At 41.6% G+C, this 26860-nt stretch overlaps 1 long non-coding RNA gene across 10 annotated transcripts; it reads right to left on the minus strand.

Moving 5' to 3' along the window:
* Positions 1-145: 145 nt before the first annotated feature.
* LOC144288860 (uncharacterized) lies at positions 146-19828 on the minus strand. 10 transcript variants are annotated; one of them, XR_013356878.1, is made up of 8 exons: positions 19591-19828; positions 18924-19321; positions 18349-18438; positions 17235-17453; positions 16642-16743; positions 5383-5558; positions 1014-1302; positions 146-339 (listed from the first exon to the last, which is right to left on the minus strand). It is a non-coding gene; the product is annotated as an uncharacterized LOC144288860 (long non-coding RNA). The 10 variants fall into 10 exon arrangements; XR_013356875.1 differs by having other exon boundaries at positions 17235-17585; XR_013356880.1 differs by having other exon boundaries at positions 17235-17400; positions 18349-18443.
* Between the last annotated feature and the right edge of the window lie 7032 nt (positions 19829-26860).

The raw sequence follows: 26860 nt of genomic DNA on the forward strand, positions 1-26860 counted from the left end.
AACCACTGCCTGGGCCTCTGGCTCCACATTGTTTCCACCGTGTGGGATTACAGAACTGCTTCCTCAGGGAGAGCCAAGGTGAGGGCAATATAACTAGCCTATCACTTAGGATTAAGTTCAGTTGTCAAAGAATAGAAAATAAGTGTGAGACAGTAAATCTATATATTTCTACAAGAAGAAAATCAAAAGGTAAATTGTCCAAGACTGGCATGGAGGCCCCATAGTGTTATTGGGCAATCTGGGCTCTGTCCAGCTTCTCTGTCCACCTTCTTTAGAGTATGTTCACTGTTCTTGTGCTGTCAGGATGGCTACCAGATATCTCCAGCCATTATATCCATGCTTCAGGTAGGAAGAAAGGGAGGAACAAAGGGAAACAAACTCATGTTAATGAAGGATAGTTGGAAGAGAGGCCAGCAGGGGCAGGGGCCAAGTCCTCCCCAGTCCCCAAAGAGGAAACTACCCTTAAAAAAAGAGGAAAAAGACCCCATCCTGTTATTCTACACCACTCTGGAAAGAGCCCTCCACCCTTTCCCACATGAACAATTCCCTGATAGGTAGATGAGTATGTAGAAAATAATCTGATTGGGTGACAGGCTCAGGGAGAGTTAATCAGATTAAAGCAGCCCATCAACAATCTCAGTAAAACCCCTAGATTTAGGAGCTCAACCTCTCAGATTCCCTCCCTCTTTGGGAGCTTTTTGCTATCACTCAATACACTTTGCTTTGCTGCCTTCCACTCTTCGTCTGGTCCACCTCTCCATTTTTCCAAGCAAAGTGACCAAGAACAGTGGGCACTAAAGGACAAGAAATCCTGAAACCATGCCAGCTGAGTTAGTCCACTTTAAAGGACTTTTCAAAAATTTCCATTCCATGTCTTCTGTTTGCTATTAATTGACTAATCCTGTGCCATATGTTTATTTCTAGCTTCAAAGGAGGTAGACACGCTATCAACTTGGATAAAACTGGGGTTCTGTGAGTAGGGAAGAGGAAATCATCTTTAAGAGGCAATTTACCAGCAGTCTCCCTGAGCTGGGAGGATTGGCTTTTGGTGTCACCAGGACTCAATCTGATTCTATCACATAGGAGGAAACACAGAAGAAGATGCCAAATCCAGTGGAAAATCTCCAGGTTTTGTTTTACCTAATGTCTTGGCAGCTTTTCAAACACTTGATGACTCACTCCTTGTTAAGCCCCTGTTTTTCCTTTGGCTTCCAGGAAGTCACATCCTGATTTCCTTCTCCGACACTGGGTGTTTCTTCTAAGTGTCCTTGGCTGGGTCCTTTTCCCTTCCAACCTCTGATACTGGAGAGATTCAAAGTTCAGGCCTTAGATGGTTTCTCAATCTAGTCTTCTCTCTGGAGGTCTTGTCCAGCTCCTGATTATATACTCTTTATATGCCAAAGACTCCCCAATTCTTATCTCTAGCCCTAACCTCAACCTTTTAGCCTTGTCTTTCTGGTGGCCTGAAATTCCACTTAGATGCTAGTAGGCCTCTTGATACTAATAGGTCCAAAGCCAAATTTTGTATTCAGCCCCAAAAACTTATTTCTCCCCCTGTGTTCTCTACCTCTGTAATAACATTATTTACATGCCCATGCTGAAAACTCAGTGTCACCTTCTCACCCCAATGCCACACCTTCAAAGTGCATCTGGAATCTGACTACCTCTCACCAAATCCAGTGCTACATTCCTGGTCCAAGATACTATCACATCATCTTTGGCTAGGTCTACACAATTGCCTCTTGTGTGATGGTTAATTTTATGTGTCCTCTTGAGTCGGCCATGGCTCCCAGATATTTGGTAAAACATTTTTCTGGGTGTGTCTGTGAGGGTGTTTCAGGATGTAATTTACATTTAAATCATAGACCAAATACAGCACATTTCCCTCCCTGGTGTGAGTGGGCCTTGTCCATTCCACTGAAGGCCAGAATAGAACAAAGAAGGCTAAGCAAGGGAGAATTTGCTCTCTCTGCCTGACTGCCACTGAGCAGATCATTGGTACACCTAAGCATGAGTGGAAAAGTGCCAGAAGAAAAAGTTACAAAAAAAGTCATTGCTGTTAAAGCAATAACTAGTGCTCTCTCTTAAAGGCTAGTTAAAGGCTAGTTCACATTTCTCTAGATGCCATTTACAAACCCAAGAAGAAAGTACTAGAAGAAATCATGAGTGATTTTTGTTTTTACTATTACTTTAGAATGAGGAACACTCTTCTTAGAAAGATACAAACCTCAGAATCTACAAAGGAAAATAGTGGCAAATTAATTATGTAAAAAATACTATTGGGGAAAAAAAGAAAAACCAACTTGTTAAAAGATGTAACACAAATAACAAACTGGAAAAAAAATTATCCATCCTATGATCAAATGTGAATCTCCTTGGTATATAAGAAACACTTAATAGGAAAGAGAACAGCTCAACAGAAAAATACACCAAGGACAAAAAAGTAATTAAATTGCTAATAAACATAATTATTTTTAGTGAGCAAGCTCAACTCACTGGTGTATAAACAAAATATAATTTTTATTTTTCCAAAAGCTACTGTGAACTGTACTGTCTTGATCACCTTCCCGTTCCCTTGTATGCTGTCCTACTTGTTCATAGTTAGGCTAACTTAGCAATGTCTCAACCTAATTCCACAAGTTTTCAGCCATTAAAACAATCTCATTCTAGTTCTTATATTTTGGTCAGGTTCATTTATAAAATTCCAATCTCCTATGCAATGAAAATCTTGATCTATGAAACCTCAATGTCATGTTGAACCTGCCCCTCCCCTTCCAGCACAGGCTGAGTGGAGGCCGAGAACAGAGGAGACTGTGATCTGCTGTCTCACATATCCTGCCTGGGGACTAGAAGGAGGCAGGCAGGAACGTTTCTGCCCAGAGCAAGGTTGTCCCTTTCTCTTGATAGTTGCCACCTCTTTCTCTATTGCTGATTGGCCTTGGTTTCTGTAAATAGGGAAGATGCCCGGAGCCAGCTCTTCAGGAAATGATCATTTGAGTTTTCTAAGGAGACCCATCAGCGGCTTCCTCTACAGAGTCATGGCTCTGGGAGGTCTAGGGAAGGCCTGAACTCTTTCTCACTCACACACCTTCACATCAGCCTTGAACGAAGATACTGCTGCCTCCATTTTAACTCCAAACTTTCTGGTTGGATTCTTTCTAGCTTGTCTCTCAGCTCAGGAGGAACACCCTACAGGTGTAACATCCCTTGACGAGAAATGAAACTATCCCCTCAAGCAATAAGGACTGCCCTCAGCCTGTGTGATTGACCCCAAGACAGCAATGGATTTGCCCATCTGCATGTACTCACTGACCTTAGTCGCACATTTTCCCTGTATAAACCTGAAAGTATTTTCGGCACTTGAGAGGCAATCTTGGGATGTTAGCCCCCTGTCTTTCCAGTGTTGGCCTCACTGACTTTGCAGTCAGGAATGGGGTAGGTAATGTTCTGGAGAGGGGCTTCCCTCCCCTGCATTCTTCCAGTCACATGGGCCACTCCCTACTCCAAAGGCAGGAAAAACCCTAAAATGAAACTGCTCTTTTAGTTGACTGGTCAGTAGCCTTGAAACCAATTCTCTGCTTGTAACCTCCTTTCTTTCCTTACCTCTATGAAAAATTTTTGTAGTGAGAAACCTACTGTATTCCTAAAGCCTCAAGCTTTCCATTTGTATTTAGAGAATATACCTGTATATTGACATGAACCTCAGTTCACAAAGTTTATGGGATATCTCATCTCTGTTTTAAAACTATACTAATTTATTTTTCATTCTGAGTCCTCATGAAACCAACCTGGCAATAAATTCAAGTGTGGCCCTTCCCTTTACTTCCAGCCTGCTCCTAGACCATAAGAGTATTTTGGGTATTTCTCTTTCCCCAGATGGCCTTGCCCTTGCTCCTCAAGCCCTAATTTCCTCAATTGATAAAATCTTCTTGGAAAACAAAACCAAGAAGTCCTAGGCTTCCACAGGCCCCTGCTTTTCACACTTCTTCCTGTCCCTTTGAAGGCAATGACTAAAGAGACTCTTAGGAGCAGGGATGGAGCTGAAGAAGATAAGAAAAAAGGAAAATATGGAGTAAATAACAATCAATTCACCAAAATATTTCCAAGCAAGTCTTGATCTTGTGCTCTGTGCACTCAATGCTTAAGTCACCCTGACCTATAGGGTGCCCTTCACAATGTGGCATCAAGCACATTTCCTAGGAAGTACAGTATGCTGGTATGGGATTTCCTATCAGGAGGCATTAGATGTCAGTCTCAGTGTGAACAAGGCTCTAAGCAGTATGCTAAGATGCATCCCATTTTAAATAATCCTTCTTTACTTCTGAGGTCTGTGAATTAATCCACTCATCTATCTACTTTGAGGCTTTCTCTTTGGTTGGATGCACAGGCATTTAATAGTAAAATAATTAGACACGAGTAGATTGTCTAAATGCTCAGCTAATGGAGTTTAAATGCTTCTTTTACATTCTCTCTTCAGCTTGCCTGACTAGCTACCATTCTTGGCTCAGGACACAACTTATTAATGAATAGGCAGGCAAGTTATAGCATCATCTTTTTGTACAATCTAAGGAATTCAAATGCTTTACCCCAAAGAAAAAAATTATCTACCATCATTGCTATTTGAAATTCTGCTGGTTAACCATTTATTTCTTTGTAATAAGCAATGTCTCTGGTATAGCTAATATGTCCTTTAAAAATGCAGTTATTAACCTTGGGAAAGAGAACACTTTTATGTGATGTGATTTTATCTGATCGCTTTTAATTTAAAAGGAGTGGCTAATACCCTGACTCCACTGGTGCCCTGGGAAATGTAGACAGTGATTATTGGGAAGGTGGTGTATAACTAATGTGTTTCCCATCTTGATGTGCCAGAGGTTTTATCAACTAGGGCCACTTTTTCTTTTAGGTACCCATAACTCAAAGACATAGAATCTTCATCCTTTAGATTCTAGAACTTTTTTTTCCAGCCTTGATCCCAGAGGGAGGGCGCCTTAAATTAGACCTCTCCAGCTGATTCACAGTGAAAATGTAGTGTGAGTAAAAAATAAACTCTGCGGTCTTAAGCCACACAAAGTTTTGGATTTATTTGTTATTGGGAAATACTCTAACCTATTCCTTTTTTGTTTTCTCCCAAGTTTCCCTCCTTAAAAGAATTTTTGGAAATCATTGAAGAATGCTTACGTGGGGGATGCCTAGATAGCTCAGCGGTTGAGCATCTGCCTTTGGCTCAAGGTGCAATCCTGGGGTCTTGGGATCCTGCATTAGGCTCACCACAGGAAGCCTGCTTCTCTCTCTGCCTGTGTCTCTACCTCTCTCTGTGTGTCTCTCATGAATAAATAAAACCTTAAAAAAAAAAAAAAAAAAGAAAGAAGGAAAGCTTACATGGTCTACAGATTCTGGCTGTTGCTTGTTACTTCTGCTGTACCCTGTACCAAGATCACCTCTTGACATCTTGTAGGTTCTGCTGTTCTGCTTCTGCTTCTATGGGTTGCCACTTCTCCTTCTCCTCTTCTTCATCACTTTCCTTCTTGCCCCTTTGTTAGTTCTCTAAGATACAGCTAAAAGCAGGATGAAGGTTTCAAAAAATTTACTGAGGATGGAGGACAACATTAAGGAATTACTGTTTAAAAAAAGTGAACTTAAAAGAAAATTTAAAAAGTAAACTTAAGACTGTATGCAGGGTATTGTTCCTACAATGTGAGACCCTATGGCCCTCCACAAGGTGTATTCTCCTCTTGGCTGTCTCTCTCTTTAGCTTCCTCCAATGTTAAAATAGTAATTTTATCTTCTACCAAGAGTAATAATTTTATCTTCTGTAAGCAGCATGTCCCTCTTACTGCTAGACCCCACCATCAACATAAAATCGTCTCTAGAAGTTCAACTCTGTCCTTTGAGATAGACAATTTTGCAGAAAGATACAAATTACCCAATCTGACACAAGAAGAAACAAAATCTGGACAGACCCATACGAGCCTCAAAACACAACAAAAAAACCTCCAAAAGTTAAATTAGCAAAAATTTATTCCACAAAGAAAAGCCTAAGCCCATATGGCTATACTCGTGAATTCTATTAGATATTTAAAAGGGAAATAATACTAATACCAACAAACTCCTAGAAAATAGAGGAGGGTAGAGTTCTTCTCAATTCATTTTATCAGGTAAATATTAGGCTGACATCAAAGCCAAGTTAAAGGCATCGCAAGAAAAGAAAACTAGGCTCATGAACACAGGTGCAAAAACAAAGGAAAATATAAAAAGAATTATATACCATGAACAAGGGAGGTGTATCCCAGTTTGCAAGGTTGGTTTAACACTGAAAAATCAATTAATGTAATACACTATATAAACAGAAGAAATGAGAAAAAAAGATCGTCACAATGAAACAAAAATCACTTGACAAATTCCAATATTCATTCATGATTAAAAACTTTTAACACGCCAGGAATAAAAAAATAACCTCCTCAACTGATAATGGATTTCTATAAAAACCTACAGCTAACAACATTCATAATGTGAAAGGTTGAATTTTTCCCCCTAAGATTAGGAGAACAAAGACATCCACTCCAACCACATGTGGCAGTTAATTTTATACCAGTTTGACTGAGTCACAGGATAACAAAATTAAACATTATTTTGGGTGTGTCTGTAAGGGTCTGTCCAGAAGAGATTAGCATTTGAAGTAGTGGACACAATAGAGTATATTGTGTGCACCACACCACCCAAGGTGGGTGGGCATTATCTAATCTGTTGAGGGCCTGAATAGAACAAAAGTGGAGGAAGTGAGTATTCATTCACTTCCTGACTACCTGCTTAAGCTGAGACATGGTTCTTCTCCTGCCCTGGAGCTGGGGTTTACATCATCTGTTCTGATTCTCAGGCCTTTGGACCCAGGAATTACATTCCTGACTTTCCTGGGTATCCAGCTTGCAGATGGCAGATCGTAGGACTTTTTAGCTTCCATAAGCATTTAAAGAAGTTCTTCATAACAAATCATCTATCTATACCTATATATCTCCTATCTAGATATATTCTCTCTATGTATATCCATATATATGGCAACAAGGCAAGAGAAATAATCTAAAGACCATATATATTGGAATGTAAAAACATATAGTTTGGAAAAAAGAGGCAAATTGTAGATATTTGCAGATGACATAATCTTTTGTGTAGAAAACCACAAGGAACCCATAAAACCTATTAGATCTATTAAGTGAGCTTAGCAATGTCATAACCACAAGATTAGTGTACAAAAACAATTGTATTTCTATTTACTAGAAATCAGATCAACAATCTGAAAATGAAATTAAGGAAATAAATACATTCATGATGGCATCAAAAAGAATAAAATCTCTAAGAATAAATCTAACAAAAAAGTGCAAGACGTATCTAATAAAAACAACATAACATTGTGGAAAAACTTTAAAAGATCTATATAAATGGGAAGATACACCATGCTCATGGGATAGAAGACTCTATATTATGAGGATTGCAATTCTCCTCAAACTAATCTATGTGTTCAACAATCCCAATCAAAATCCCAGCAAGTTTTTTCTTTTCTTTCTTTCCTTTTTTGATAAATTGACAAACAGATTTTAAATTGTGTGTGGAAATTGTAAAGGACCTAGGAGAGCCAAAATAATTTTTGTAAAAGGAACAAATTTCAAACTCAATGCAAAGTTACAATAATCGAGGCAGTGTGGTATTGGCAGAAATATGGGCATGTAGATTAAGGGAACATTGGGATCCCTGGGTGGCGCAGTGGTTTGGCGCCTGCCTTTGGCCCAGGGTGTGATCCTGGTGACCCGGGATCGAATCCCACATCAGGCTCCTGGTGCATGGAGCCTGCTTCTCCCTCTGCCTGTGTCTCTGCCTCTCTCTCTCTCTCTGTGTGACTATTATGAAAAAAAAAAAAAAAAAGATTAAGGGAACATTAAGGGAACATGGTAGAGAGTTCAGATATAAACCCACACATTTATGGTAAATTAATAATTGACAAAGGTACCAAGGCAACTCTATGTTGAGAAGATAATATCTTTAGCTCTCATGATGGGATATACACATGCAAAAAACCCAAACAAAATCAAGAAAGATCCGAACCTGAGACCTTTACCACACACTATACACCAAAATTAACTCACTATGAATTATAGACCTAAATGTAAGAGCTAGAGTGAGCCAACTCCTGGAAGATAACAGGGGAAAAAAACCTACATGATCTTGGGATAGACAAAGATTTTTTAGATTTCTAAGATATTAAAAACATGGTCCATAAAAGAAAAAACTGATCAAATGAATTCTATTAAAGTGGAAAACTTAGTTTTTATAGGATACCATTAAGAGAATGAAATGATAACCAAGACTGGGAGATCTATTTATAAATCATATGTCTAATTAAGAGCTTGCTTCTAGTATAAAGAATTTTTTAGTTCTATTATAAGAAAGTCATCTAATTTTTAAAACTAGCAAAATATGGGAAAAGCCATTTCACCAAAGAAATATACATATGGATAATAAACACATGAGAATATCTCAATATCATTAGTCATTAAGTAATACAAATTAAAATCAAAAGATACCACTTCATACCCATTAGATTTGCCAGAGTAAAAAGAACTTTCAGTATCAAGTGTCAGTGAGGATGTGGAGAAATTGGAACTGGTTAGAATGTAAATTGGTATAGATATTTTGGAAAATAGTCTTACAGTTTCTTTTTTTTTTTTTTTAATTTTTTTTTTTTAATTTTTATTTATTTATGATAGTCACAGAGAGAGAGAGAGAGAGAGGCAGAGACATAGGCAGAGGGAGAAGCAGGCTCCATGCACCGGGAGCCTGATGTGGGATTCGATCCCGGGTCTCCAGGATCGCGCCCTGGGCCAAAGGCAGGCGCCAAACTGCTGCGCCACCCAGGGATCCCAGTCTTACAGTTTCTTAAAAAGTTAAAGACATACCATTTGACTCTGCAGTTCCATTCCCAGTCATTGACCAAAGGGAGATGAAAACACATGTCTACACAAAGACTTGTACATGAATGTTGATAATGATATTATTCATAATAGCCCTAAACTGGAAGCAATCAAATGTCCCAGTGTCTGGAGAATAAATGAACAAACTGTGGTATATCCATGCATGGAATACCACTCAGCAGTAAAAAACAAAACACAACAACAGACTGCTCATACTTGTGGCTATATGGATGAACCTCAAAAACATTATGATAAGTAAAAGAAGCCAAACATGAATTGTACATGATTCCATTTACCTGAAATTTCTACAGAAGGCAAAATGATAGATAGAAAGCAGATGGGTGTGAGAATGGGACTGATTGCACATGAGCATGAGGAAAATTTTTAGGGTGATGGAAATATTCTAAAACTCAATTGTGATGGTAGCACACTGTATACATTTACTAACACAGTTCTCTGGCATCTGTGCTAGTGCAGCGTAGTTTGTGATACTGAACTTGTTGGCCTTAACAGAAGATTCTATCCAGCTGTTTCCTGCCTCCCCATCTTATCTCCTTACTTATCTCCTTATCTTCCTTACTTACTCCTTATCTTCCTTACCTCCAGTGGGGATTTGCACCTCCTCATTTAAGTGTTATTCTCTGTCTCTGGGTCTCCTTTCTCTTCTTATTTTTTTTTTTTTTTAATTTATTCATGATAGTCACAGAGAGAGAGAGAGAGGCAGAGACACAGACAGAGGGAGAAGCAGGCTCCATGCACTGGGAGCCTGATGTGGGATTCGATCCCGGGTCTCCAGGATCGCGCCCTGGGCCAAAGGCAGGCGCCAAACTGCTGTGCCACCCAGGGATCCCTCCTTTCTCTTCTTAGACATATCTTGTGGACTCCTGGATTAATCTCTTACTTACCTATCTTTTCCCTCCTATTTTCATTTGTCTGTTTCTCCATCTGACCTAATTTCCTGAATTCCTTCAATTCCAACCCTCCATGTTAATTTTGAACTATAGAGGAGAATATAGAAGGTTTTTATTTTCCCCTTTTCAATGAATCTTCTTTGAGACATGTCTCAGAATTCAACAGAAACTTTTTCTACATCCCAATTATTTCTAATGAAGCAAGAGGAAACAATTATTAATGTATGGTCAAAATATTGACCAATTATCTTGGTGAAGAATGGAGCAAAAGAAGAAAAAATGACTAGGAATGAAAATACTGGTTAGAAAACATTTGCATTCTCCCAAACCAGAGGGAATGAATACTAAAACAAATGTTAATGATGTTTCAGAGAGGGAGGATTCAGGAACTCAGGAACAGGGAGGAAGAAAAAATAATATCTCTAACCACTATCAAAACAGGAAAGCCAGCAATAGCATTTTGGGTGACAGTAGAAAATGGGAGAAATAAGATATGGGCTTAATGGTAGATTTGGTTTTAAGTTTGTCCAGTTTGAATGACCATGAAGAGTTCAGGGAAGAGCTGTCTCATGAGCAGGTGGAAGTGCAAATCTGAAGTTCATAAGAGGGGTCAATACTGAACTTACTTATGAACAAATCAAAAACACACAAACACACGAACAGAGCCTAATGAGTGAAAAGGAGAAAAGGGGACCACAACATGAGTAGAACCAAGGCCACAAGCAATTAATGCAGGAGTGTGGAGAGGCTTTCAGTAGGGTGATGAATTATCCTTTCAATAAGGGTGATGAGGAAAACAAAGTGCATTGGTATGGTGGCTCCCAGGGATAGAAAAGTCAGAGAGGATTACATTAGAAAAGAAAAACTCAATTGTGTAAATAAAGAGTAGAGGAAAAGAAGCAATCGGAGAGGGAGAGACTGAGCATACAAAAAAGTTGAAAATGACTAAGAAATCAAGGTTACAGACCAAAGAATTATTCTTGCAAGAAATCATGTCACCTCTTTCTTCCAAGGTTAAGTGAAGATAGGGTTAAGGTAAGCTGTGGGAGGCCTAGGGAAACATTTTCTGTAAGGTCTCTGTTCTACATAAGCAATGAAAAATGTCTTACAAAATTCATGGGTCCATGTAAGGTATCATTATTAATGTATCAGTGAAGACTTAGAATAATGGTAAAGAAGTTTTATCCATTTGTTATCCAATCATTGCACATGAAGATTCTTTGTAATATATCTACCTGTCTAGATCCAGGAATCATTCTTTTGTGCTCTTTACTGTCAAATGCACCATTCCTGGCCAATTTCTTACGATGCTATGGCTCTTCAGAACCTCTCAGTATTGAAACAATATAGCTGTTCTGACCTTTACAATTCCCTGATACCAATGATTTAATGATGTTTGCATCATTACTCATGATGTAGCAACATCCATCAAGCTGCCCATGAATACTGTTTTCCAATGACTCTCTCAAAGGTTGTTACCATGCTTTGTTGATGACCACAAATATAAGTCTCAGGCAGAGTACGAGGGAAATTGTGAGTGATTACTCATTTTCTGGTCATGTTAAACGTATCGTTTGGAATTTCATAGCATAAATGTCGAAAACGTCTTCCAATAATGTCTTCTCTTGAACTTTTTAGGCTACATCACCACATTTCTAGAATATGATCTTTTCAGTGTTGACTTCATCATTTCTTTCCTTTTTTTTTTTTTTTTTTTAAATTTTTATTTATTTATGATAGTCACACAGAGAGAGAGAGAGAGAGGCAGAGACACAGGCAGAGGGAGAAGCAGGCTCCATGCACCGGGAGCCCGACGTGGGATTTGATCCCGGGTCTCCAGGATCGCGCCCTGGGCCAAAGGCAGGCTCTAAACCGCTGCGCCACCCAGGGATCCCCATCATTTCTTTCCATAAATTACCACCAACAAGGATAGGAGAAGGATCTGTGGGCAAAGCTGGAAGGGCAGTCCCATTCACACAAAGAATGCCCTTCACTTATCTGTTCAACCGAGAAGAGCATGGTGTCACCACATTAATGGAAGACAAGAAAAGATCTTGATCAGGAGGACTCATTGGCAAGGTGGGGCAATAATCTCAGAAGCCCTCCGAGGAGACAGTTGTAGCCATCCTTAGAGCTGACTGGCACATGATGTGAAACCTATGGAGAGGACAGTGACAGAAAACATGCTGGTCGAACTGGGTGCACTGGTAGAACACGTACAGGAAAAGAACACCTGCCACCACCACCCACTCTCAGGTCTGTACCTTGGAGGCAGAATCACAGTCAGATCACTGATGGGTGGGAGGCTAAATGTGGGCTCATACAAGTGGCTCAAGGCCAGTGGATTTTCACAACCCCAAGTGCCCCAGCTGTCCACCAGCCACAGCCATGCCTTTGTGGGGGTAAACGAGTGACTGAGGGAAAGGTTGGGGTAAAAGTGCTGTAACTCTCTTATTACCTTCACCAGGTCCACAATAATAGAAATCTCTTGCCTTATATAAGGCATTGTATAGACAGTTTTTCCTTTATTTTAAAAGGGAACACATTAAAAGCAAGCAAGGACTATTCCTAAGCAAAGAGGAACTCTCAATAAAAATTTGCAGCATGACATCTCCTCTCTATTGCAGAAATGCAGTTATGTCTACGAGGTCTAAGAGGTGGTACATTGATCTTGTTGTACCTTGCCTAAGAACTAGAGACAATAATCAGAGTCTGCTAATGCCATTCACTTCCCCAAGAACAGGAAGCATGGCTGAAAGCGGGATCAAGGTATCTCCAACCCCATGTGGGGATCTTTCCCAAGTTTCTTCCTAAGAGGCATGCAAAGGCAGTGTAAGATATTCATGTAAGTTGACAGATTTTACTAAGAATTGTTTTAACAGAGGAACTAGGACTAGTGAAAACAAGGCTTCCCTGGAGGGGTGACAGTGCTAGGGTTTGAGCAAAGCTAGAGTTTAGGGAGTGGAAAGAGAGAAGCACTAACAGAAACAGAGTAAGCAGAGATCTGATTGGAAAACCATTTCTAAACCACTCCTGACATCAGACCCTCAACATTTTTTAAAACAAGTTTCTATCGTAAATGTCTACAGTAAAGTATAACTTTCACATTCATGAAAACAAGTTATATATAGCACATAAGAAAGCAGATTATACCTAGATAAATGGCAAAGCTAAGCTCTAGTCAACCTATCAGTGACTTACAGTGTCTGATATTGTTCCTAAGAATCAGTTTTTTTTTTTTTTTAAGATTTTATTTATTCATGAGAGACACAGAGAGAAGGCAGAGACATAGAGAGAGGGAGAAGCAGGTTCTTCTCAGGGAACCCGACGTGAGACTCGATCCCAGAACTCTAGGATCATGCCCTGAGCCAAACGCAGACACACAACCACTGAGCCACCCAGGAGTCCCAGGAATCAGTTTTTTGAACAAACATTTAGGGCTATCACCATAGATACAGAGTGCTAGGATGTCAAAATGGCTTACTCATTAAAACAAAAGTTAGTTTCAGACAAAAAAGGCAAATTTCAGGAATAGAGAGTCTTAGACTGTCAGCTCTGTGCTAAGATACCACATTCACCCTGGAAGCACACACAATGCTGTTTAGGCAGGAAAGAGAAAATCCTGCATATGCTCATCATTCATGGTCTTGGTTTTAAATTGCTTTCTTTCTCATTCTTGTCACCTGGGTCCATCAAGCTTTCAAGCCCTTAGGCCATGGACAATGAATGCTTCCTTCTTTTATCTTGACAAGACTTGGCGCTATTCAGTCATCTGGGTTAGATCCTTAGTTCTCCTTAAGACGGTAACTACCTCTGGCCGTGCCAACTAAAAATGCCTTCAAGGTTAGCCTAGAACTGTTCTGCCTCAATGCTGGCCAGTGAGGGTGGCACTGCCACTGGGCCCACTGGGGAACAAGAACAGGTCTGGACAGTAATCGATATACCTTCTGGCTGAAGAAACTAACCCTTGGGAATTGCAGATGGGAAAATAATTTATATTTAAAATACTGCTTTGGTAAACAAAGACAATAACAAAAATATTCCTTGTGTTGGACTATAGCCAGAGATGATTGCAATCCTGGGCAGTGTGTGCCTTTAGAAAGGAAATTTAATTTAAAAGCCACCTACCTGGTACTAGAGAGGGCACACCAGCAAACACCTATGCATGCTCATGCCTCCTTCTACAGGATTCTGCTCTACCTACAGCTTTGCTGCCTGTGTGGCCACAGCTGGATGATATTACCCTGACTCTTTGGGCCATGGCTGACTGGGCAAAGACCATCTGAGATGGTCACATTCTGAAGTTGACCTGGTACCAAAACATAGGCTGCATGTATTAGTTTCCTAGGGCTACTTTAACAACTTAACCACAAACTGGATGGGTTAAAATAACAGAAATTTATCTTTTACTGTTCTGAGGCTAGATGTCTGAAATCAAGCTCTAAAGGCTCTAGGGAAGATTCCTTCCTTGCCTCTTGAGTTTTGGGTAGTTGCCAAAAGTCCTTGTTCCTTGGCTCTCAGATATATCACTTGGGTCCCTGCCTCTGTTGTCACATGGCGTTCTCTCCGTGCATCTTTTTTCCTGTGTCCAAACATGACCTCTTCTTTTAAGGACACCAGTCATATTAGATTCAGGGCCCACTCTAACCATTATGGTCTCTTTTAACTTGATTACATCTGCAAAGATCCTATTTCCAAATAAGGTCACATTCACAGGTACCAGGGTTGGGACCTGAGTATATTCTTTTGAGGGACACAATCCAACACCCACACACTGGTTCAATTGCTGTTCTTGCCTTGGGAGGATGAATAAAGAGACACATAGAACTAACCAACAGACAGTGGAGTTCACAGTCAAATGTTGTGAAGAGCTGGAATCAGGGCCAAAGAACCGAAAGTCATGTGCAAGCAGGAATTATGTGGGAGCAGAAAAGCAAGGTGGAAGCCAACAAAGCTAGAAGGAGAGAGAGAGCCTGGAGCCACCATGGAGAGGGAAGTGGCACTCCTAGGATGGTCAGGATGGGCAGGGTGGTCCTGAAGCTGCCCTGCACTCCTGACTGCTACCTCCAGAACACCTCTGGCTATCTATCAACCCCCTCTTCTTAAGATAGCCATTTGTTTCACAAAACTACAAGAGCCAAGGTAAAAGAGTCCAAGGAGAATCTTCATTTTCATGGTAAAAACAAGTCTGAGAGATGTGGTGACTCCACCCCATTGCTATACCTCCCAGCATGGCCTTCTTCCAGGGCCAGTTCCTCTCTAGGGTCTGGACTCCCAAAGCGTGAGGGGAGCCTAGGCTCAGGCAGCAGGGAAGGCTTTCCTTGTGCCCTTCTCTGGAACAGTAATAGTCAGCCACAGGCTACCAGGAACAAGTCTCAGGTGACCTGGGCTTGCCCAGGAGGCACAATAGTGGCACAATAGCTGCCTTTCTATTCCTATCCTGAATTCCTGACCACTTCCGGGAGGGCATGCTGATAGGTGAGGATATGCTGATTGCTGTTTGCCTTGTCCATAAATGCATAAGGAGGAAGCAGGCACAGGGCCTGGAATAGGCCAGAATGATTGGATCAAGAATGATTGGGTCAAGAATTGCCCTTTGCCCTTTGAACCCGGGATTCCCTGGAGCCAGTCTGCCTTAGCTGGCACAGATGGGACCACTGCATAATTTCTTATCACCAGTGGAAATACAATTAGCAGAGCCCATGAAAGAAAGGGGGTAGGGGAAGACAGATAAAAAGAGAGAGAGAGGCAGAAGCAATTTATTCTGGGATTATATTATGCTCTACCCCACTTGTTCCCTGATTGCTGCCACCCCCAAAAAAAATGTTGGATAAGTGCAAAATAACTTGGGATAATAGAATAGATGCTTATGAAGAATTTCCTTATAAAGCTCTCAACTGTGAATATCTGATAAATTCATTTTCATTCAATTTAAATACCAGGTTAGAGGAGAAATCCAGTTTGGATGTCAGAGAAGTGGCTCTGGTTCTGTCACTCTGCGAAGCCAGGGAGCTCTGAGCAAAATTTTGACCCAACGAGTGAGAAGGTGATGTAGGAGGTCTTGGAGGCTGTCATGAGCATGCTATGGAAGCGCACATGGAAGCGCTATGGAAGCTGTGTCTTTCCACAAAGTCAGCTTTTTCAATCATTAAGCAAAGTTAAATCACAATTATAAAGCAGGCTCAGGATTCCAAACTTAAGGCCATTTCCCCATGTGGTTAAACTTGGCTTCTTACACCGCACACAGAGCAGGACGGAAGACAAGCCACACAACAAACAGGATCAAAGAGGGTGCAGAAGTTAATGAACCCAACAAGAAGTCGGCCTCTGGGCGGGCAGCTGAGATCCGGCTGCTGTCTGGGCCGGGTCAGCTCTGGGCACTTACTGCTGCTCCTGTTCAAGCAGGGAAGGATCTCGGTTCTGTTCGGAGAAACCTTGGGCAGAGCCTTCGGCACTAGTTGGCTTTTAAAAAAGTGGTCAGACATAGAGGGGTCAGGCCTAAAGAGTCTGACAGTTTGCTGCCCAAATCCTCTCCTTTTTAAAGGGATTTAATGCATCTCAGGCCCTCACAGACCTCCTCTGGTTCGGCTCCTTATCAGTTCTGGGCTGTCAGCTGATGCTGGGCCCAGCGATACCTCCTAGCTGCGATTCCTTAACTGCTTGCTTCATTGCTTGCTGCAGGCTCCTGCCTGACATGAGAGACTCCATTTAGCTCTCTTCAGAGGTCTCTTGGTCATTTGCTGATCTCTGCCTTCCCTGGGACTGACCTGGTTATAGAGGAGGAAAGGAAGCTTTCCTGACTTGAGTGCTGGCCATCTTCAAGGAATGTATGGGAATCTGCAGGAGATGATCTCTTTTAATCTTCAGACCTGCATTAAGAAATGGGTTTAATACAAGAGGAATTAGAGAATGAGAGAGACTACAGAGATTTCTGTTACTTGAATTTCTGGTTGAGCAGGAAATACTGGAACATAAATATGACCTGAACTTTTTTTTTCATCAGCTTTTTCCCTTGGGAAGGGACCAGGAAGTAAAAAAGGTAGTGAAGCCTTGAGATAACAAAAAAGTTCAATATAAACCAACAACTTATATTCAAGTTGGCATGTGAAATGCCAGATGTGAAATGATAAATATAACATCATCTGTCTTACAATCCTCTTGAAAGCAGCAAACCTAAGCAAACAAAAATAGAATTACCTTTCCAAATCTGGAGATAAATACACCAAAATTTTAAACAGGGTCATAAGTGGTCTTTCTGGTTTTTCTGTGTTTTACTAATTTTCTATAACAAACAATTAGTATCTCTATGACTTAAAAAAAAAAAAAAGCACATTGTAGTTATCTTATGGGACACTATCACCTGGAGTTGTGGGTGTAGATGATGGTGTCTGAGGCTGGATCATAGGCCATAGAAGATCGATATGCTGACGCACCCTCTGCTGCTAGAGTCCAAGGAGCTGAGGGCACAGGGACCATTTCCAATTCTCCCTAGTGCTGTCCAACAGGGGTTGTAGGCACCACTGTTACTTGGTGGAGAATGAGGAAGCAGCTGGGAGGTTATTGCTCACTTTCCAGGTACCTAACCATAAGAAATGCTGACTTTGTCTCAGGCATCATGAACACAATAACAAATAGATCCAGATGACTGCTCTCAAGTGGCCACCGTCTCATGGAGTTGTAATGAGGGCTGGTAGCAATGTGCACATGGCAGCTGCAAGGAAACCAGCCTTTGGTGTAGGGAGAGCTTCCCAGGACAGGGGCGATCTGGCCGGGCAGTATGCACACCATGACGCCCAGACCATGGACCAACTTGCATGATGATGGTCAGTCTGGGCATACTGTGCCACTCATCCAAATTGCCCACCTCCCTCTACACCTAAAGGTAAAAGCTCTCATGATGAGTAGATATAGGTTCTGGGTGGGTTAGGAGTGAAGAAAATGGAAGCAAACCCCCAGCTGAAGAAGCACCGTGTGCAGGAGTGTGGTGGCAAGTGGAGTCTATTCAGGAAAACTGTGAGTAGTCTGTGTAGTTAGAACTTGACAGGATTATATTCTGAAGGCTCTAAGAAGTCCCTGACAGATTTAAACCAGAGTGACATTGAGGTCAGATTTGACTTTTTAGAAAAATCCCCATTGGACACTGTGTGGAATGAATGGCATAGCTAGGAGATCAGGGAAAGGTAGGCTTTGTGTTATTAAGGCACACAGGGTGCAAATTTCACTTTAGCCAAGGAGCCAGGCTTTGTCTTCTTGTCACTATCATACTGTAAGTGTGCCAGAGCCCTACCTCCAATCCAAGGTCATTATACAGTGGGTTTTGTGTATGTGTGGAAAGTTTGTGTGTGCACTGTGTGTGCATGTCTGTGTGTGTATCTGTATTTGTCCTGGCAGGGTTTCCAGAGCATGAATGAGGCTCAGCCTACATAGATTGCCTACTTGGGAGGAGTTGCCTGCTAGTGGCTGTTGGCTCTCACTTGAGTCTGCCTCCACATGCTGTCTCATGCTCCTCCTTCCAGGATTGAGGTTTCTTTACTCCGTGTTCTCTGCTCTCCATTCTCAGTCACCTAGTCTGTGCAAGATAAATAGTCTGCCAGGGTATATCCCAGTCTTCCAGAAGCATTCTCAGTCTTATGGTTTGGAGGTTGGAGGAGGCTGTACAGGAGAAGCCCTTTGGGATGGTGGCTGAATGGTGCTCCTCCTCCACCCCAAAGATACATCCAAGTCCTAACCCGTATAGCTGTGAATGTGCCCTTATTTGGAAATAGGGTCTTTGCACACCTAATTTAGTGAAGGATCTTGAAATGATATAGTTTTGGACTTAGATAGTGGGTCCAAATCCAATGACCAGTGTCCTTACAAGGGCAAGGAGAAGGAGATTTGGGACCGAGTTGCACAGAGAAGGCCATGTGAAGAAGACAGAGGTCGGAATTATGTTTCTACCAGTCACCAAAACCAAAAATTGCCAAAGCCAGTAGCAGGTAGGAGAGAAGCATGGGGTGGTTTTTTTTCCCTCAGAGCCTCTGGGGGAACAAACCAAACCTAAGGACACCTTGATTTTGGCTTCTGGGCTCCAGGACCATGAGACAATGCAATTCTATGGTTTAGAGTCACCATCTTTGTGATCATTTGTTTCTGCAGCCCTAGGAAACAAATATAGTCATATTAGAGAAATAGTTTGGTGCCAGCAGAAGAAGGGATATACGTTGCCACTCAGATCACTAATTGGAGAGATTATCCCCACATGGGCAAGAGAGAATGGGGTCTAAAGCTAAAGTGGGCAGTGGGGATAGAGATAAGCAGAGAGATGTAAGAAATACTCATTTTCTGTATTTAAGGGAAGATCCTTTCCTCTTAGACTCTGAAGTCCTGAAGTGGAGGTACATCTCCTTGCCAGTCATCCACGGAGCACAGTGCTGCTTTTCTCTCCCCAGTCACTTGAAACTCTTACTACATTAAAAAAAAAAAAAAAAAAAAAAAAAAAAAAAAAAAGAGCAATTGTTCAGAGAACTTTTGGCTGTTGAGTAATAATAAAATGAACCAAAAAAAAAAGAAAAAAAAAAAAGAAAAAAACTTCCTATGTGGACAGTGTTAGAAAAGATGTCATCTAAGAATTGAAAACAAAGTATAACAACGTGTTAAAATCAACTCTTCTTTTTGTCTTGAAACCTCAGCAGAGGGCCCAAGTTTGAAGGACAAAAATAGTAGATGCCAAGTACTCCCTCATTCCAAAGCAAGGTAGTGGACCGCCTACAGACAGCCAGGGAAGAGGTTGTGAAATGGTCTTTCCGGCATCAGCCCGTCACCCACTTCTAGACTATAAAAGAGAGGGTAAAGGGTCATTGAGAGGTAGAAGAGCCTCCCAAGAGGATTTTCTCGCAGAAAGGTATTGTGTTCCTCCAAACAGGGTGTGGTGTTGGTTTCCAATTCATTTTAAGCTAATGAGAAGAGCTTAGAGAACACCACATTCAGAGAACTTGAACTTGTTGCCTTGACATTTGAGGGTCATTGGAACTCTCACGGCCTTCTGCCGGGGAACCTAAGGCCAGGAGCCTGTGGCTCTGCCTGGCAGCAGTGGCGGGAGGAGAAGTGGTTGCTCAGGAAAAGCCTGTGCCTTCACAGTGTGGCAGAGCAAGAATGCCTTGGGCGTCCTACCTGGGAAGGCAGCTGGATCAGGTCGTTTTGAGAGGAGCACCCCTCCAAACAGGCAACCTGTGGGGAGACTAGAGCCTGGGGACTGAGTGGGAGTCACAAGCAGAGACCCGGAAAATAAATTACTTGTCCCCCTAAGCTGTCAGGTGAGCCAGCAGCCATAGGGGATCTCCAAAGACCCCATGGGAATGCCAGTGAAATAGGGTTGGCTGCAATTTTTCATCATGCCCCAGGGACACCTTGAAAGCCACCAGCTGCCCCTTTCAGCTTAAATGTTTTGTGCCTGTTGCCTCTCACTGCTGATCATCGGGTGTTTTATCCCCAGGGGTGCCCAAAACAGTGTCCAAAGGGTGGGAAGGAGGTAGAACAAACACTCAAAGAATCCTAAAGCTAAATGATCCTCCTCATTGTGCGTTTCTCAGCCTCAAGTGCGCTTGAAGCAGGCAAGGGAAAGTTTTAAATTGGTAGGGACTTTTGAGTTTCACTATTACCCCTAAGAGGTTTTTTTTTTTTTTTTCTTTTTAGACAATTTTGAGTTGTGCTTTATTCACCTTAGTTCATAAAAAATGTAATTGTTTGAAATATCCTATAAAGTGACTACCCACTAAAGGTCACCTTTCTTGGCATGGTATTTTTTTAAGGCAGTATTTCTTATTAGAATCTTACTGCTCACACAGTAGTTATAAGAAGGTCAGATGTAATGAAGTATACAATCTAAATAGGACAGGCTGATTAAGAAGCTGCCTAATGTAAAAAATACACCTAATGCACAAGCATGAGTTTTGACCTGCAATGGATATAGTCTAACATGACAATACTGTGAATTTTCTGTGATACTCCCATGAAGAGTCAAGAGAACCTGAGCAAAGAGCAGGACCTATCAAGTTGTTTATTTATGTTGAACTTAAAGGATGTTTAGCTCTTGACGTTAACATAAAGAGCGTGTGTCTCCTTTTGCAGCATTTACTTCACAAGTGACATGCACTTACCATGGGGGGATTTTGGTGGCCGTTTTTTCTAATGGTAATTACTGAAGTACCCTGAAACATGTGACAATGTTTTAGAAACATATTTTAGTCACTCACTTAACATAAAACATGAATCATGTACATCTTTCACCCACAAATAGATGGGAATGCATCTGAATTATAATACCTTTAGCTTCGGTAATTTGTAGTTTCTAAAACTGATGAAACCAATAATACTGCTCCTTACCAAATCAGGCACTAGTCTGAGTTCTTAGAAAAATGCAAAAGCAGAACAAATGTTACTCCCTTTACCTCTGGGACTTTTTTTTTTTTTTAATTTTTATTTATTTATGATAGTCATACAGAGAGAGAGAGAGAGAGAGAGAGAGAGGCAGAGACATAGGCAGAGGGAGAAGCAGGCTCCATGCACTGAGAGCCCGACATGGGATTCGATCCCGGGTCTCCAGGATCGCGCCCTGGGCCAAAGGCAGGCGCCAAACCGCTGCGCCACCCAGGGATCCTCTGGGACTTTTTAGAAGCTAGACCAAAAATTATAAATTTTTGAAAGTTTCTATTAGGTAGTGCTTTTGTTTTTCTTTCTTTCTTTCTTTCTTTCTTTCTTTCTTTCTTTCTTTCTTTCTTTCTTTCTTTTCTTTTTTTTTATTTATGATAGTCACACAGAGAGAGAGAGAGGCAGAGACACAGGCAGAGGGAGAAGCAGGCTCCATGCACCGGGAGCCCGAGGCGGGATTCGATCCCGGGTCTCCAGGATCGCGCCCTGGGCCAAAGGCAGGCGCCAAACCGCTGCGCCACCCAGGGATCCCTGTTATTGTTTCTTGTTTTTATTTTTAAGATTTTATTTCCTTATTTTAGAGAGATAAAGCATATGAGCAAAGAGAGGGAGAGAGAGACTCCCAAGCAGAATCCATGCTGAGCATGAAGCCCTATGCAGAGCTCAATCCCAGGACCCTGAGATCAGGACCTGAGCCTAAACCAAGAGTCAGAAGCTTAATCAGTGAGACACCTGGACGCCCCTGTTGTTACTTGTTTTTTTGTTTTCTGTGTATAATAATTTCAGAGAACAAGCTAGGTAAGAACTTGTTAACACTGTGAGAAAGTTAATTTTTGGTAAACTTCTTATGAGGAATCAGGAACCTTGAACAGCCATTCAGAGTCAGGATTTTTTTATACATCTCTATATATCCTACTTTGTGCCAACTATTATGGCAAATGAGTTTGGAGGGTTATGCTTGACAATTTAAATGTTTAAAGATCCTCTTCTGGAGATTTCTATAGTCGAATAGAAACCCTTCTACAAAGTCAGCAGGTTCTGTGAACCTAAAGACAATGTCCTTGTGAAAGCCTTTAAGTCACTGCTTGCATTATATATTCCTATGGGGGAGAAAGAGCATAAACGTAATTCTAAGTTCTATTTTATTGGCACCTTAAAATGCAAAGTATTTTATTTTTAGATTTTTAAAGTTTGAAAACAAGAGAGCCTAGGCTAAATAATGTAGTTTCTCCAAAGCTGAATGTGGAAGTCAGTTGTTCTGTTTGAAATACTAAAGCTACTTCCTAAAACTCTTAGGTGGGAACACTAAGCTTTGATAACCTGTGATTAGGTGAATTGATCAGTCACAGTTGGGAGCATCCCTGTTATCCTTGGCAAGGGTTTAAAATATTCTAGAAAAAAATGCATTTTTCGAGGTTACATGAGCCTTTTCTTTCTGAATGTCTCCTGAGAGTTGTGTACCACATATAGGAATCCTTCTAATTTTGGTATGCTTCAGAAACCCAAGTGGAAACGCTCCCCACTCAGTGTCTGTTACCAAAAGGAAGTGGTTTGATTAACATTCAGCCGTATGCTCTTTGGCTTATTCTGATTAATCACTCATGTTGACATGATCTGGTCCATGGTGCTTGGTTTTACCCAGTCTGAGAAGCTGCTTCTCACTTTTGAATCTTCTTATTACCCCCAGGATTTTGGTAGAATTCTGCTTTTGGATCAGTCCATCACCTTTTACTCTCTGTTGGAAGTTGTGGAGCTGCTTGACTTTTCCCACCATGGGGAGTAGAAGGGTGGGTGGTGACAGCAATTTCCATGGCCTCTCCCTAGCCCTGCAGCACAGTCAGCTGGACTGGACTTTTTCTTATGTGACAGTCATTGAAAAGATGACAGAACTTGCATGAGATTTCATTGGAGCTACCTTAGAATGGATCCATAGTGTAAGTTGGAAGGGGACAGGTGAGAAGGAAAAACACTGCAATCTGCTTGTACCTACTGTTAAGTTTTTTAGTAACTGGATGGAAATGAGACCGCCAAGGCAAGCGAGGGTCCAAGAACAGATTTTATTGCAGGCACCCTCGGGCGAGGTTCCACGACTCACGGGGGAAAGAGAATGAGTCGAGGAAGTCGCGCCAAGACAAGGTGGTAGGGGGTTTACATAACGTTGTAAGGCAGAACGGTTTCCTATTGGTTGGCTCATATGCAAAGGAAGGATTGCAATCCAACCAGTCAGAGTGACCCTCACTATGCAAAGGAAGGATTGCAATTCGACCAGTCAAAGGTGACTTCCTCCTCTGGGGTTTGAAGGGCATTGGGTTGGGTTGGGGAACTCCAAAGGAGAGGTGTAAGGGTCTGCTCAAGCTGTCATCCCAAGTGGAGGTGGTGACAGGAACCTCAGCCATTTTGGCGTATCCGCCATCTTGAGGAGTTTCCCTTCCCGCCTGGCCCCAACACCTACCAAGTCCAGTTCATTCAAAAACCAGCTACTATGGGATTAGGAGGATGTGGGGACCAATTGGTCACCTGTCATACAAGGTGGATCTCTTTGTAGTTGCCGCTTATCTGGTGTCAGGGTTCAGGAGAACTTCCACAATGCCACACAGCATGGGTTAGCCAAGAGGTGTCACTGGGAGGAAAATTAGTGAGGTGCATCCTCAAGGAAGAACAGGAGGCTTCCATTCTTCCATTCACCAGGAGGAGTTGTGGGCAGGGTGCTCTGCTGGGTCTGTGATGGAGGGAACTGCCCCCTGATGCTGCAGAGTAAGAAAATGTTTTCCTCAATGCTTCTGGGTCCCTGGTTGGATCGGAGAGTTAAACTGATAAAGATTAGTGGGAGAAAAGCATACACATTTATTTAATATAAGTTTTTGTATCACGGGAGCTTTCATAAGGAACTAAAGACCTGGAAGAAAGAGCTAGACCTGGGTATTTTTATTCTAGATTTGATGAAGTGTGAGCAGTCATGAAGAAATAGGATAGACTGAGGAGTGAGGTAAATGTAGTGAACAAGAAGAGATTTAGCTAGGACTCTTTGTTAGAATTCTTCTCGAAGTCCCTTGTTTTTCCAAGATAAGGATGCTCCTTTCCTCCAGGCATAGGGCAGACACCTCCCATAGGAGGGTTTGATTCTGCTTCAGGGGAAAAAGGGGGATCAGGGAGGTCAGAGTGACCTTGCTTCTGTCATTTTCTCAAACTCCTTCAGTTTAAAATATTCAATATGTCGAGGTGCCATATTTTCAGGTAGTGTGTCCTGAACCTCATCAATACCTTTCCTTTTTATTGGGCTGATATGAGGAAGCAGCCTGTTGCAGGGGGCTTGGGAAAAATACCACGGGAAGCTATTGTTTGCAGAACTTGCCTGGGGATGCCAGTTGTTCCTCTCAGGAAACCCTGGGCCCCTGGGAAGCTGCCAGGAATGGCTGGGAGGTGGGAGGAGGGGACCTGGCCCCTTGAGCAGCCTCTTCCACTGAGAAAGAGCATCTGCCTTGCACTGGTCACTGTCCTCCCAACCAAGAATGAGCATGAGGGTCACTTCCAGCTCTTATGACTATTGTACCACAGTGCACGAGTGAGAAAGAAGGCAGAAGCAGAGATGAATCCTGGCTTTCGGGCCTGGACAATTGGACATCTAAAGAAGGAGGAGGAAGAGAGTGGGCAGAAAGAGGACAGGGAGGAAGGGGGAAGTCTGAGGAAAAGACTTGAAAGTATTTATATAAGAAAGAATCTACTGTATCTTTGGTGTACAGACAAATGAAAATATTTTTAATACCCAAACTGGTAAGCCTGCCAAGTTTAAATCACCTTCTCGGTTATTTTCTGCTATGGTGAGTTAGAGGATAAATACTTATGTACTTATTTAAGAGAATAAAAAAAAAAATTCTGCTCTTTTACTCTCATCCCATTCCCTGAAAAATAAAAAAGGAGAAGAAAAGTTTCAGTACCCATCACAGTTTTAACTTGGAGCTGTTGGGTCCATAATACCCTTGGACTGATTCTTCTGCAAGTCAGGGCAGTGAGGTGGGGCTATGGTGCTAGGAACCTGCATCTAGAAACAACATATGGATGCAGGTATTCGTTACAGCATTTTTTTTCTTTTTTTTTTTAATGATAAAGGGGCACCTGGGTGGCTCAGTCAGTTGAGCATCCGGCTCTTGATCTTGGCTCAGGTTTTCATCTCGGGGTCATGGGTTCAGATCCTGCATTGGGCTCCATGTGGAGCCTACTTAAAAAAAAGTAAATAAGAAAGGATTGAAAATAATGAAAATGATTATCAAAAGAGTATTCATTACAATAAATCCTGTTACATAATTCACTAAAATATAATGCAGCTACAAAAACAATGCTTTTTTAATGTACTGATACTTAATGACATCCACAATTCATTGTTAGGCAAAACAAATAAAGTGCCAAATAGTATCTATTCTATGCTATCATTTGTGTAAAAAAAAAAAAAAAAACAAATGGCAGCGGTAGGGGTATATGTATATATAGCCTTATACAAGCATACAGTATTTCTGGAAAGATATGCAGGAAACTAGCAATGTTGGTTGTCTTTCGAAAGAGGCAGTAGGTGGCTGGGAACAGGTGAGAGAAAGATATTTCACTGAAATACATTTCATGTCTTTTGAACCATGTGAATGTATTATGCATTCTGAAAAAATATGTGGTAAAAACAGCATGTAAACCTTAGGTTTACAATCTCCCTTTCAGAAGGAGTCTTTCTGCATTTGCTGGTGGCTTTTTGCCAAAATTTCTGTTATTTCATTGTTCTGGATTCTTTTTTGCAAAGCAGTAGAACCTACTTCTGTTCTTTTAAGAGTGTGGGTTTGGAGTCAGTTCGAGAGCTGGCTCCACCACCGCCTACCTGGCTGGGGGAATTAGGCAAGGCGCTTTACAGAATTTCAGATTCCTTGTTTACAAAATGCTCACAACATGGCAGCTAGCTTTTCCCAGAGTGAGTGTCCAAAAGAGAGCAAGGAGTAAGTGCCTTCATGATCTACACCTAAGTCAACAGACCATGGCTTCTGCCTCATGCTGTTTCTTAGAAGCCAGTCATGAATCCAGCCCATAGTCAAAAGATGGGAAATTAGGTTCCACATCTTAAAGGGAGGAATAACAAAGAATTTGTGGGCATATTTTAAAGTCACCACAAAAGAGTAATTATATAATTTATCTTTCAAACTCAGGCACTTTTAGGAGTGAAAGGGGGTTATTAATATCAAGGTTGGATAGTAAGTATAAACTGGGGTTCCCCTGAGCAAACCAGGATGTATGGGCACTTGGCTACCTGTCTTTTCATAACCCCTCATGAAGATAAATCTCAGTCCAAGACACATGTCCAAATATCTATTACAAACTGACTCTTGGACACTCATCCTTGCTCTGGAAAGTTCTGGCTCCCTGATCATTTAGGAAATCCAAAGAGCACTTTGCCTAAAAGGCTTATTCCCAGAAAATGAGAACATGTTCTGACTAAAGATCAGCTAACTTTGTAATTGGATCAGACAAGAGAATCCTCCATTAAAAGAAGGAATGCAGGACAGAATCTAAATCTAGGAGCTTCTCCCCAAGGTGTTAGCTGCC

Source organism: Canis aureus, chromosome 18 (genome assembly GCF_053574225.1).
Source record: "Canis aureus isolate CA01 chromosome 18, VMU_Caureus_v.1.0, whole genome shotgun sequence".
NCBI classification, from domain to species: Eukaryota; Metazoa; Chordata; class Mammalia; order Carnivora; family Canidae; genus Canis; species Canis aureus.